This window comes from Euleptes europaea, chromosome 1 (assembly GCF_029931775.1).
Source record: "Euleptes europaea isolate rEulEur1 chromosome 1, rEulEur1.hap1, whole genome shotgun sequence".
Classification (NCBI taxonomy): Eukaryota; Metazoa; Chordata; class Lepidosauria; order Squamata; family Sphaerodactylidae; genus Euleptes; species Euleptes europaea.
The window spans coordinates 2879956-2894766 of NC_079312.1; the positions used below are offsets into that span (position 1 = coordinate 2879956).

Here is a 14811-nt window from a genome sequence, read left to right on the forward strand (position 1 = left end):
TTGGCATAAGGCTCTACCCTCCACCATCTTAACACCAACATAAGGCCTATTTAAGAAAAGAACCTCACCTCTCGATGCCTAAGTGAGTACAAAGAACCCTTCGTCTTTTACTGGCATTTTCGAATAACTGGGGGGTAGATGAAGATATTCCCAGTACCTCTGCTCCTCCCTTATTCTAATCGGGAAAGTTTGATTTGTAAATTCCATCAGGATTAGCGGCAGGAGCCTTATCAAATAGATCAGCTTAAACCAAAACAAAGAGTTGGAAGGACGCTTAGATGACGGACTAAAATCTCTACCAATGAGAAGCAACTCTGAGGGAAGGGGAGGGCGAATTTCTTCCTGATTCTCTGGTGAAAAAGAATTTCCTGCCACGTTAGCAGCAAGGGATTCATCAGACCGGAAGACCCTCTATACCACCCTCTCTATCATCTGAGTCACAACAACAGGAAGCAAGCTGGAGGACCGGATACGCGTCGCACTTGAGTAACACAGAAACAACTCCTGAAGGAAACAACCATCGAGATGAGGCGGTAGAAGGTCCCTGGCAAATTCAACTTCCGGAATACTTCCTGGTAGATCCGACCTAGAGCGTCCATTAAAACTCGCTGGTATTTCAAAACTTTATTAAGCTATTTTAAAGCCAAATTTGGCTCTTTTCAACCCGAAAAAATTACTAAGCTGATCATTGAACTACCTTTTATTAATTACCATCTGGAGGGCCCTGTCTGAGGACATGACTTTTACCAGCCTTATTCCAATGTAAATGTCTGGAACCCGACCCCGTTCTGGCTCACTGCATAGCCCTGCCTATACTAAACTGAAGGACTCAGCACAAGTTACAGCTATGGATAAGAAATTACAGGATATGTTAGCCAAACAAACAGAGGCAACAAACAAGCAGCTTGAACAGATGTCTACACAGATGTCTACACAGATGGCACAGTTAACTTCTATGATGACAAATCTTGGTCAAGCATCTCAAGCTATTAACCACAAATTGGATGGAGTAACAGGAGATCTTAAAGAAGTAAAAATTCAAATGAGTACCATGCAGTCAGATATGCAAGCAATGGATTCATCTATAAAGAAAGTGATGGAAGAGCATAAGGATACAAAGAAAAAATTAGCAAGCCAAGAAAAACAGATTGAAACAATACAATTAAATCAGTCTGCTGTAAAAGATCAAATAGCCATAATGGAGATGAGAGTGAGAGAGACCAACCTTCGTCTACGCAATCTTCCAGATATGATGGGAGATAACAAAGAAACTGTAGTTCCAAACCTGGCTTATCTGTTTCAGATGGACAAACAAGAATTGAACCAAGCTATTAACAGAGTATACAGAATACCATTACCTGCTAGAATGAAAAGATCTAAGCCAAGAGACCTGATGATAGTGTTCTATGACGCGAGGATTAAGGATAAGATCATGAAGATGCACTATGACAATCCGGTGTCAGCAGGAGACATTCCTCTAATTTTATTAAAGGACATACCAAGACATCTACTCTCACAGAGGAATAATTACAAAGAATTTGTGTCTGTTTTGAAAGCTAATGGTATCAAATATCGCTGGATTATGCCACAAGGCTTGGCTTTTACCTACAAAGAAATGAAAATGACAATTACATCTACAGCAGATGTGGGAAAATTTCTGAGGAAATATAAATCAGATCTTAAAGGATTAACTGGGGATCAAAAGGAAGAGGAAGAAGAACAACAACAAGAAGAAGAATCACAGGGAGCAGCAGGAGGAACTAAATTATAGACTGTATATTTTGCTTCAATAATCATTGTACCATGGCAAAAGTAATTTCTTGGAATGTGAATGGTTTGAATGAAAAAACTAAAAGGGCTAGAATTTTCAAATATCTACAGAAATACAAATACTCCCTAATTTGTTTACAAGAGACTCATATAGCAAAAAAACACAAAAAATATTTGGATAGGCAAATGCTTGGACAAGCATTTGTGGCATCAGCTAAAACAAAAACTAAGGGAGTAGTAATATATGCTCATTCTAGCCTTAGTCCTGAACTACTATATAAAGACAATGAAGGGAGAATTGTAATTATAAAAACCAAAATATTGGGGCAAAAGACGATTGTGGTAGGAATATATGCTCCCAATGAAGGAAAAACAAAATTTTATGGACAATTGCATGAACTGATCTCTCAGTATGCCAATGACCAGATTTTATTGATGGGTGACTTAAATGGCGTTATTCTCCCAATTTTGGATAAAAAATCAAAAGCAAAAAACGAAAATGAAGGATGTTTACCCAAAACTTTCTTCACCATGGCTACAGAATTGGGATTACAAGACATCTGGAGAACAATGAATACTACAGCCAAAGAATACACCTTTTATTCAGCGAGACATGACTCACACTCCAGAATAGACATGATTTGGTCTAGTAAATCAATTTTTACGCAACTACGCAAAATACATATTTTACCAAGAACTTTTTCTGATCACAATCCGGTTACATTTGAGTGGAACAATAAACAAGCATTTAGATGGCGATTGAATGATAAACTTTTAAAGGAAAAGAAGATTCAAAAAGAATTATATGATCTGATTAAAAACTTTTTTGAAGTTAATCTTAATGGAGAAACTACGCTGAATATAGTGTGGGATGCGTTTAAAGCAGTTCTAAGAGGATTTATGATACAGAAACATGCAGCGTGGAGGAAAACTCAACTACAATTTACCAATAATATACTTTGGGATTTACAAAATTTGGAACAAAAACTTGTTATGGCGTTACAAGAAGATGAGAAAAACGAAATACAAATGAAGATTTCTGTATTTAAACATCAATTAAATTTGGTTATAATGGAGGAAATGAACAAAAACTTAAAATTTGCCAAACAAAAATATTTTGAACATGCTAATAAACCTGGGAAATTTTTAGCAACACAACTGAAAGACTCATTTCAGAAGAAGATTATAACAAAAATTCAAACTGTTAAAGGACCAGTTCATTCAACTACAGATACACAAAAAGAATTTGTTTCATTTTACACTAAGCTGTATCAGAAAGAAAATATTTCAAAACAGAAAATAGATAAGTTTTTAAGTTCAATACAGATGAATATTCTTTCAATAGACCAACGAGAATGGATAGATGCTCCAATTACAAGGGAAGAAATACAAGAAGCAATAATGAAACAAAAACCGGATAAGACACCTGGACCAGATGGAATTACTGCACTATTTTATAGAACATTTAGTGACAACTTAGCAGACTTTTTTGTATTACTTTGCAATACAATTTTGGATAAGGGAGTAGCCCCAGAAACCTGGTCGCATGCATACATATCGTTGATACCCAAGGAAGGAAGAGATCCAGAAAAAACATCAAACTATAGACCTATTTCGTTGCTAAATGTGGACTATAAGATTTATGCCTCGGTCTTATCGAATAGGATAAGAAAATTTATTAAAGACCTTATACATGAAGATCAGGCGGGCTTTGTTCCAGGAAGGCAAATTAAAGACAATATAAGAATTTTATTGGACTCATTAGAATATTATGATCAGAATATTCAACGATCAGCCGCCTTTGTATTTTTGGATGCGGAAAAAGCCTTTGATATGGTCTCTTGTGACTTTATGGAAAAAACATTGGAAAAATTAAATTTTGGAGACCGTTTTTTGAAAGGTATATCAGCCATTTATACATCCCAACAAGCGAAAATTTTGGTGAATGAATCAATGTCGGAAAATTGTCAAATTAAGAAAGGAACTAGACAAGGTTGTCCTTTGTCTCCGTTATTATTTTTGTTGGTGTTGGAAACATTATGTTGTAAACTAAGGAGCATGGAGGACATTCGCGGTTTAAAAATTAAAAAAACATGAATTTAAACTGAGAGCATTCGCGGATGACCTCCTGTTAATTCTGGAAAACCCAACACAATCAATGAAGATACTACAAAAGACACTGGACGACTTTGGGGAAATATCGGGATTTAAAGTTAATCAAGAAAAAACAAAGACAATATTCAAGAATTTATCAGAAATAGAGCAACAGGAATTTATTTCGTTTACAGGTTGGGAGAAGGCCAACAAGGTTAAATATCTGGGAATCTGGATCTCAGCGAAGAACAAAGAATTGTTAACCAACAACTACTTTAAACTATGGGGTAAAATAAAAACTGATATGATTATTTGGTCAAATAAAAAGTTGTCACTACTGGGACGTATTTCAACAATCCAAATGAATGTGTTACCAAGGATGCTCTTCTTATTCCAAAATTTGCCTATAATATCACATGTTAAATACTTTGATACTTGGAGGAAGGACATTTTAAACTTCATCTGGCAAGGGAAAAAACCGAGGATTGCTTATAAATATTTGGTGGACCTTAAAGTTAGAGGAGGTTTAGCATTACCAAACTTTCAACTTTACGCTGAAGCGGTAGCCTTAACATGGCTAAAAGACTGGATAACCTTATCAAATACACGTTTACTGGAGCTTGAAGGCTTTAATAATATTAGTGGATGGCATGGCTATTTATGGTATGATAAAATTAAGATACAAGCATCATTCAGGAATCATATAATCAGGTCCTCTTTATTGCGTATTTGGATGAAATATAAACATATTTTGGAACCAGTAACGCCGATGTGGATTTCACCGCAAGAAATGTTAACACTACGTCCACTTAGACCGGACAAATTTATAATTTACCAGGAATTAATTAAATGGGAGGGGAAAAAATGTTTATTAAAAGAATTCCAATTTTTCAAAGAGGATCTACAATGGTTGCAATACTGTCAGATTAAATCAGTTTTTGTACAAGATATGAAAAATGGATTTTCTAAAGAAAAGTCCCCTTTCCATAAGATGTTATTAGATAATAATTTGAAATTGATCTCGAAAATGTACAATCTACTTTTAACAATATATTGTGAGCAGGAGACAATTAAACCAACTATGATCGACTGGGCTCAAAACATGGGACATGATATTGCTTTAAACAAATGGGAAAGACTATGGTCAAAAGATTTGAAAGGAATAAATGCGCAATCAATTCGAGAAAATATTTATAAAATGATGTATAGATGGCATTTAACACCCAAGAAGATTGCAAAGATATATAAAGTGACATCCCCTAAGTGTTGGAAATGTAATAAGGAAATTGGTTCCTTTTATCATATGTGGTGGACTTGTGATAAAGCTAAAGATTTTTGGGATATGATTTACAATGAACTGAGATTAATAGTACAAAAAAATATACCCAAAACACCAGAAATGATGCTATTAAGTATGATACCTGACGACTTGCTAATACAAAGAACTTTTTTGATCTATGCTACAACAGCTGCGAGACTGCTTTATGCAGCAAAATGGAAAGGGGCAGAAATTCCCGAGAAAAAAGACTGGATTGGGAAAATGTTTGAATTGGTGGAAATGGCAAAACTTACAGCCATTTTAAATGAAAAAGACAATGTTCGATTTTTAGGGGAATGGGAGGATTGGATGAAATATTGTGAATATGAATTAAAACTGGGGAAAATGGAGGAATACTTATTAATCTGATCTAAAGGACACAATTAATATTAAGAGTTATAATCATTTATATTAATAGAAGATGTTTATGAAAGTTAAATGAATTTATGATAGTTAAGATCAGACTAATTACGATGGGATGAATACTTTATTAAGAGGCGGAGAGAGGAGATGGGGAAGTCATAAATTTTCCTCTAATTTGTTTTTTTTTTGTTATGAATTCAAGAAACTTTAACAACATAGAGTTAGAAATTTGAATTTCATATTGCTTTTATTGTTGTTTACTATCATGGAAAATTTGTATTATAAAAACCAATAAAATTATTATAAAAAAAAAAGAGGTACCTGGTAGGCCAGAATACAGCTAGTGAAGCTCATCATGACATAGAGGAGGAGGAAGAAGAAGAGTTGGTTTTCATATGCCTATTTTATCTTCCTTTTAAGGAGATTCAAACTGGCTTACAATCTCCTTCCCTTCCTCTCCCCACAACATGAACCTTGTGAGGTAGGTGGAGCTGAGAGAGTTCCGAGAGAACTGTGACTAGCCTAAGGTCAGTCAGCAGACTTCATGTGGTAGAGTTGGAGAAACAAATCCAGTTCACCAGATTAGTGTCCACCACTCATGTGGAGGAGCGGAGAATCAAACCCAGTTCTCCAGATTAGAATCCACCACTCCTAACTGCTACACCATACTAGCTCTTCACATGCTAAATCCTGTTTTTCTTTGTTCTTCAGGCCTCTGCTGCCTCGTTTACTCAATCTGTGAGCCATGCCTAAGCCTACACTGGTCTAAGTAAAATGAACACATCAAAAGAAGAATAGTTGGTTTTTATACCCGGCTTTTCTCTACCGAACAGATTCTGATAGCAGCTTACAATTGCCTTCCCGTCTCCCCCCCACACAGGCACCTTGTGAGGTAGGTGGGGTTGAGAGAGTTCGGAGGGAACTGTGACGGGGCCAAGGTCACCCAACAGGATTCATGCAGAGAACTGGAGAAACAAACCCAATCCTCCAGATGAGAGTCTGCCGCTCTTAGCCACTACACCATACTGGACCCAATTCATCATTCATTTACAAATGAATATATTTCCTTACACACAAATACTTACGGAGTCCAGTAAATGGGCAGAACCCTCTGCCTTGCCTGCATGTCACAGGCCTTCACTTATAGGCCATATAGAAGCATATAAGAATACATGGAACAGATGAATTTGTAGAATTTTCCTATTTAAAGTTCTTTGTAAATCCATTCAGAGACTTGTCTCCTAGATAAACAGTCCTGGGCAAACCTGGGCAGAAGACTCTTTTATTCCAGTCACAAAACAAGTCGCTTACAGAAAAGCTCTTATTGCCATCTCAATAACTAAACACTGGAAAGTCCCTGAATATGGAATGTAAACAAATTATGCCCACGAGTATTGTTAGAGAGGGTGCTTTGTGGCTGATGCCTCTCTGAGTAACTTCAGAGCATCTCTATGAGGTTCATGACCTTGGTGTGTAATCCCCATCAGCTGAAGAGTATTCTGTGATGGAGATCGCTGACCCATTTCTTATAAAATGAATGTTATATATAAAGTATTATACTGGGTTTAAGATTTAAATATGAAGGAGTTTTAGTAGAATGTTGGAAATATATTCATAGTAACCGCATTCTTTAGATCACTGGTTCCCAACCAGGGGTCCGTGGACCCCCAGGGGTCCGCGAGAACTAAATTAAGGTCCACGAAACAAAGTTATAAACCCATAATAAATTAATATTTTCAATTAAAAGTTCTCTATTATAAAATATATATATTCAAATATTATTCTAAGTTTAATGTTTAACTAACAGTTATGATTAAAGTTTATTTTCAAATTCTCGGAATTTTTATTTTGAACCTTGGGGTCCCTGCACCGAACAAAAAAGTTCTAGTGGTCCCTGGTCAAAAAAAGGTTGGGAACCACTGCTTTAGATGAAGATGTTGGTAAAATTAACCATTATAGATGTATAGCAAAGCTAAAAACTGACTGTTTAGTTAGTATAGGGCTATGACCAGTGGACGACCCTGCTGGAAAAGGAACTCCTTATATGGTAATATACAAGGAGTATGCCGCTGAGGTGGCCTTGCAGTTGTGTGCATCTCAGAGTACATCTTAGAGGGCAAATCAGATGAAACTGATCTTGAAAAGATATAAAAGAGGGGCAAATAGGCAGTGAAGTTAGATCTTCTTGATCCCTGCGTGGATTAAGGGTTCTCACAAGATCTCACAGGATCTTTCCAAGTCTTTGAGCAGACATGGAAGTTCATACAGCTCCCTAGCTTGGGGGTTCTCACAGATCTCCCCAGCCCTTGCGTGGGCTGGAGGCTTTGAGATTTTCTCAGTCCTTATGGACTAAGGATTCTCTCTAGATCTCTCTAACCCTCGTGTGGGTTAGATATTTTTACAAAGAGCTCTTCGGTCCTTATGGAATGGAGGTGTTTAGAACTCTTTAATCTTTGCGTGGATTAAAGGTTCATGGAGCTTTCTGGTTCTTGCATGAACTAGGGGTTCACACAAAGATCTTTCTGATCTTTGCATAGATCAGAGGTCTCTAACAAATGGAGGGGCTCATAGACTCAGTTTTAACTAAATCAGATCTTATTTCCTGAACTAACCATTTTACAGATTTCTGTAACTATTGTATTTTCTGAACGAAATATTATTACTGTTTTAAGGTTTGAAACTCTCATATAGAGATATAAAATAGAGATTGGTTTAGAGATTGCTTGTAACATGAAATATGTTTAAAACATAATGTCTAACTTTCGTAACATTTAAAGACTTTGTAACCATCTACATGCATACATAGTACAGTATGTTAAGACTGTACTTACATACACATACTTATATATTTTAATTGAAGCACTTCAATAAAAACCTTACTCTTGAAAGAAATAAGTTGAGTCCCGCTTATTAGGTGTCTGGCTGAATAAGATAACATACTTCTTCTCAGGAAGGGGTTGATTCTAAGAGCCTAGGCACTGACCCACTTCATGTGTGTGCACTCTGCCCCCTTCTGAGAATATCCATTGGAAGAACAGACGCAACCAACTTATGGTATCACCGTAAGATTTTCAAGACAAGAGATGGACAGAGGTAGTTTGCCATTGCCAGCCTCTGCACAACAACCCTGGACATCCTTGGTAGTCTCCCATCCAAGTACCAATCAGGACTGACCCTGCTTCCAAGAACTTACGAGATTGGGCTAGCCTGGGTCATCCAGGTCAGGTTTAGGGTCCTTCTTACAAGGAACAAGCGGGAACCCACAAGGACTTGCTAGAGCCATCTCATTTTCCCCTCCCCCAATATTTCCTCATTCTCATTCCTGAAAGCCCTCATAGCCTCTCCCCATTTCCTGCTTCTTTCTCTCCTCCTAGGGTTGCCAATCTCAAAGTCTCTTGGAATCACAATGGATCTCCCAACTACAGAGACCAGATTCCCTTAGGGTCATTGGAATTGTGCGGGGGGTTTCATTGCATAGGGGGTTGGAATAGGTGACCCTGGTGGTCCCTTCCAACTCTATTATTCTATTAATTCAACACTTCTGAAGGCTCTCCCCTCCTCAAACCCCACCCTCCTCAGGTTGCACCCCTAAATTACATGAATATCCTGACTTAGAATTGGGGCCCAGTTGTGTAGCACCAGCCAAGGAGCCAGGCTCCCTTGCATGGTAGGGAATCCTCAAGGATTGGTGGGTGGGGTGTGCCTCACTTTCCCCTGTATCTCCTTCCCCACACTATTTTACTCTTTCCCTCTCCCAGGAACCCCCATATCCCTCCCCCTTTACCTGCCTCATTCTCTCCTTCTCAGCCATTCACCAACCTTTTGCCTGCCATCTTCAGCTATTTTTATTATTTATTTAATTTATACCCCATCTTTCTCTACAGTGAAGACCAAAGCAACTTACATTATTCTCCTCTCCTCCTTTTTATCCGCACTACAGATTAGGATGAAAGTATGTGACTGGTTTGGGCCATTCAATAAGCTTCTACAGTAAGATGGGCATTTGAACCTGGGTCTTCTAGACCCTACACTGAAGCTCTAATTGCTACTCCACACTGGCTTTCATAGGGTGGCTATTAGTGAAGAGTAGCCAGAAGCCAGCTATAGTTAAGCAAATCAGGCAGTTTCAAGTTATTCAGAGGCTGCCACCAGGTGTACAATTGCAAACCTCCAGGTGGTACTGGGAATCTCCCAGATTTAAAGCTGAATGCCAGATGACACAGATCTGTTCCCCTGAAGAAAGTGGCTGCTTTGGAGTGTGGATTCTATGGTATTATATCTAGCTGACTCTCCCCAACCCTGCCCTTCTCAAACTCCATCACAAAATCTCTAGGAATTTCCCAACTGGGAGTTGGCAACTCTAGCCAAGCCTGACAATGCGTCCTCCCTCAAAGACCAAAACGGGCCTGGAAAGGGCTCTGCCCTCCCTCTGCCTTTTACTAATAGAACCAAAATTGAAATGCTGTGGTTGCCTAGCAACAGCCACTGAGTGAATGCACTGCTTAAAGCTACAGGCATTCCGTTTATCATTTGGGGATTTTTAAAAGGCCCCCTATGTAATTTTAGTAGATTTCAGACATTTCTGCAAACCTGAAAAGGTTTGTATAAAGGTCTGCCTTGTTTCTTCACAGCTTCAATCACTAGATTTAAGCATCCTCAGATTTGTCCGACTTCACTATTGTAGGGAAAGGAGAGCCTTACCCAGAGAGGCCATGTTCTGACGATTGTCTTCCATTACTTCCTTGTGAAGCCTTCTTTGGTCCGGATCCAGCAGAGCCCACTCCTCCTCAGTGAAATGAACATACACCTCCTTAAAGGTCACCACACACTGAAAAGACAAACAAATACTCCTCTTATAGTCACAGATAATGTAAAGAAACCTTCCTCTTCCCCATCCAAAAGGACTATGATAAGATGTTGACATTCAGGATTCAAACCATTATCAGATGTTTTTACTGAGCAGCACGGATAGCAGCCAAGGGAAAGAGATACAGGGGGATTCCCCCCATCCTAGGAGAGGCACCCAGGGGCAAGATCCAGAGTTCCACACTTACCCGATCAGGCTGCACAGAAGCTTCTTTCTCTCTGCCCCAAAGAGTTAGCAAAGAAGGTGTGGCACCACCTGGAAGGATAAGAAGGTAAATGGAAGGCATTCCATACTTTCCGAATACTTTGCACTTCAGTTCCTTGAGAGGAAAGAAAATAAGGTTCTCCCTGTCTTGACTCATGATTGCAACTATCCTGCATCTAGGGCTGTTGAAAAAAAATCGGTATAGTTCGGCTTCAGCAAAATTCGGCCCGTTTTTATTCGGGCAGTGCCGAAGTCCGAACTCCTTCACTTTGGATCCCTGAAATTGGGGGGGGGGATCCGGAGTTCGGGGGAAAATTTGGCCCCCCGGGGGAAAATTCCCCCCCCCCCGGGGAAAAATCCCCCCCCCGGGGATTCCCTGAAGGCGCGCGGGGGGCCCTTTAAACAGATCTGCGCCTCCCAGCTGGGAGGTGCAGATCTGTTTAAAGGGCCCCCCAACAAGCCCCTCTGCGCTGTCTGCGCAGGCAGTGCAGAGGGTTTAAAGACACCCCCCCAGCCTTCCTGGCACTCCCGGCAAGGCTGGCGGGGGGTTGTCAAGCCCCTCTGCGCTCTTTGCGCGAGGGGCCTGTTAAACAGATCTGCGCCTCCCACCTGTTTAAAGGGTCCCCTCCCTGCGCCTTCATGGAAGCCCCATGAAGGCGCGGGGGGCCGAATCTGCCGAATTTATTTGCCGAACCCCCGAAGTCGGCAAATTCGGCTCCCCCGTTTCCCGCCTTTTTTTAGTTCGGTTCGTCCGAACCGAAAAACAGCCGAATCGGGGGAAATTTGGCTGTTTTTCAGTTCGGCCCGAACCGAATCAACAGCCCTACTTGCATCCTGATTTTGGATAATTTTTTGCTTCCACCCTTTTACCATATCCAATCTTGGGACAGTTATCAGATCCAAAACTACAAAACTACAACCCAGCTTTCCAACTGTCCAGAAATTATAGAACTAAGAAGGAAGAATTCTGAAGTGCAAGAAACAGGCAGTTCCAAACCAAGAGTCACTGGAAAAGACAGTCAGTGCAGCAAGAAAAGATGAAGACCAAACAAGAGATGGATTGACTCAATAAAGGAAGCCACAGCCTTCAGTTTGCAAGATCTGAGCAAGGCTGTCAAAGTTAGGACATTTTGGAGGACTTTCATTTTTAGGGTCACCATGAGTTGGAAGTGACTTGATGGCACTTAACACACACACAACTCTCTGAGGTAGGTTAGGTTGAATGTATGCGACTGGTCCAAAATAATCCAGTGAGCTATCATAGCACGATAAAGATTCAAATCCGGGGTTCTGCTATACCACACTAGGTTTCATAGGATGGCTGCTGTTGAACAGTAGCAATCAGCCAAGCCTAGTTGGGTCATACAAGTCAGGTGGTATCAAGTCACTCAGAGGCTGCTTCTAGGCCTAGGGTTGCCAGTCTCCAGAATTACAACTAAACTCCAGGCCTCAGAGATTTGTCCCCTTGGAGAACATGGCTGCTTTGGAGGAGGGACTATGGCATTATACCCTGCTGAGGCACCTCCCCTCCCCAAACCATGCCCTCCTCAGACTCCACCACAAAATCTCCAGGAATTTCCCAACCTGGAGCTGGTGGCTCTAGCTGGCCCCAAAGGCCAAAATAGGCTTGGAAAGAGCCCTGCCCCCTCCCCCTGCCTTTTACTGACAGAATCAAGCCTTGGAACCTGTGGTTGTCCAGCAAAAGCCACTGAGGGAGCCCGCTGCTTAAAGCCACAGGCACTTCTTTTACCATTTTCGGCTTTCTAAAACTCCTGAATGTATTTTTCTTAGATTTCAGATTTTTCTGCAAACCTGGGCCTCTTTTTGGGTTTGTAGAAAAATCTGTCTTGCCCTTACACAGCTCCAGTCACCGGATTTCAGTATCCAAAGATCTGCCAGATTTGCTATAATAATACACAGAATATCATATTCATTGAAAATGACAAGCCCAGTGACATCTTACTGCCAAACATTAGTATGCAAGGGATGATCCAAGACCACTTTTTGACAAAATTTTTCAAACCCTGGAGCTTAATATCTAGTCAGATAGAACATTGCTTTGAAATCTTTGGACGCTCCTTGCTCTGTTGAAAACTGTATCAAAAAGCTCTCGGCTTAGCAGTATTGAAAAACAGTATTGGATTTGGTTTCTATGGTCTAAAAGCTCCTGAAATGATTTTGTAATTCTTTTTATTGGCCCAGTGCACTATTTTTGCAATTTTTGATATTAACCACCATCATTTGGAAGAAGCTTTACCCTCAACGCCCTGACTGTATTTGTCCAATTATCGAGTAGTGATTTTAAATTGATTCTAGGTTTCTACTTTCCAAAATAGAATTTCTAAACTGAGAAACTGGAGTGGAGCATCTTTCCCAAGCAGGACTGGGGGGAGGGGATAAAAGCAGCCCACCTACACTGATGGAGGACATCTAGTGGGAACAACACCTCTTTCGATCTTACCTGGAAAAGCTGCTCTGTGATAACCCTCCTGTGTGATCCTTTCCTGCCCCTGAAACAGAAGTGGGGATCCAAGTAGGGGAGACTGATGAGAAAACGAAGAGGAAACGGTTTAGGGTGGATTCCAAAAAGGTGGGGCAATCCATGTTGATTTCGAGGGTATCCTTGATCATATTCTGTGACCCTTCCCCCCTCAATACCAAGACAAAACCCTCTCACCTGCTGGTTCCAATTCTTGTCTTCTGCCTGGCTCAGGAGGAAGCCTTCTGCCAGGGCCACCGCCTGGGAGCTGGTCTCCGGCCCACATTCCCTGACCCAGCCTGCCATCTTCGAGGGCAGGACGGCCAGGAACTGCTCCAAGATCACCAGGTCCAGCATTTCTTTCTTGCTGTGCCTTTCTGGCTTCAGCCACTGGCAGCAAAGATGGTGGAGTCGGCTACAAACCTCTCGGGGCCCCTCCGCCTCCTGGTAGGGGAAGTGCCTGAACTGCTGGTGCTGCACATCTGGAGGGAGAACATCGGTGTCTCTGATGCTCTTCATGATTCCTTCCCACAGTTCCCTTCTGCTTTCAGCCTCAGTGGCATCAAGGCTTTTTCTTGATTCAGGGACAGCTGAGTCTGGTTTGCCACTCATCCTCCCTTCCTCTCCAAACAGCCTCCACCTGGACTAGCAGATCACCTTCCTCGGCTGCCAGAGTCTTCTATGAAGGCAAGTGCTGGATCTCTGACCTCCTGCAAAGCCAAGAATTACTTTTGGATTGAGATGTTTTGTGTGTGTACACACGCATATACATGAGCTCTGCATCGAAAGAAGTGAGTTCTGACTCACAAAATCTGAAACTAAAAACAAGGGCGCTAGCCTTCTGGACTTCTGGTTTATTTTTCTACGATAAATACTGAAATGAGTGAATAAGTAGCAAGAGGGGGCAAGTAGTGTCGCGTTTAGAATCTCAGATAATAATAGTCAGATATTAACAGTCACAGAATCTGGAAGGCCTAGGTTCAAATCCCCACCCTGCCATGGAAGCTTGCTGAGTGACCTTGACCTAGTCACACACTCTCAGGCTGACATACCTTACAGGGGTGTTGTGAGGAGAAAGCAGAGAAAGGAAGAATGTCAGGCCACTTTGGGTCCACACTGGGGTGAAAAGTGGGGAATAAATGAGGTTCTGAAAAGTAAATAAATAAAGAGGAAGGAGCAGGACCAAGAGAGCAGCAGCAGCCCACAGAGCCTAAATTTGAAGGTTCCCATTTTTTTCTGACCTTCCGCCTTCCAAATAGGAAAAAGATTTTCTTAAAAGGTCATCCATGGCTTACGAAGGTCATTTATGTATGGTCTCTTTAGCCTCCTTTATTCCCTGTTTCAGCCAGGATCAAATTTTTCTGTATGCACATTACCTCATTCCTTGTCGGCTCAACCCTGTTTCTACGCAAAATGAACCCAGCTTTTCCCACTCCTCTTCTGGACTGAGTCAAACCGTTCTTCCTGGCTCATTCCAGAATCACAGAGCGAGCGTACACCTTTCTCGGGCTGAGGTTTGCAGCATAAGAATTCTCCAGCTGAATAATTCTATATTTTCGTTTTGTGAGAAAGCAAGGCGGAGATCTTTCAGAGTTTGTGTCTGATTTGAAAAACCTGAGCCCCGCTTGCTGACTCCTTCAGAAAGGATCGGATTGTCCCCATAGTCCCAGACTGCAAGAGGAGATCTTACTTTAGCCAAGGCCACTGTAATGTGCC

The 14811-nt window shown here is 41.0% G+C and overlaps 1 pseudogene; it reads right to left on the reverse strand.

Annotated features, from left to right (window-relative positions):
• Positions 1–13614, reverse strand: part of LOC130493406 (zinc finger protein 665-like) — a 47433-nt pseudogene extending 33819 nt beyond the window's left edge.
• Between the last annotated feature and the right edge of the window lie 1197 nt (positions 13615–14811).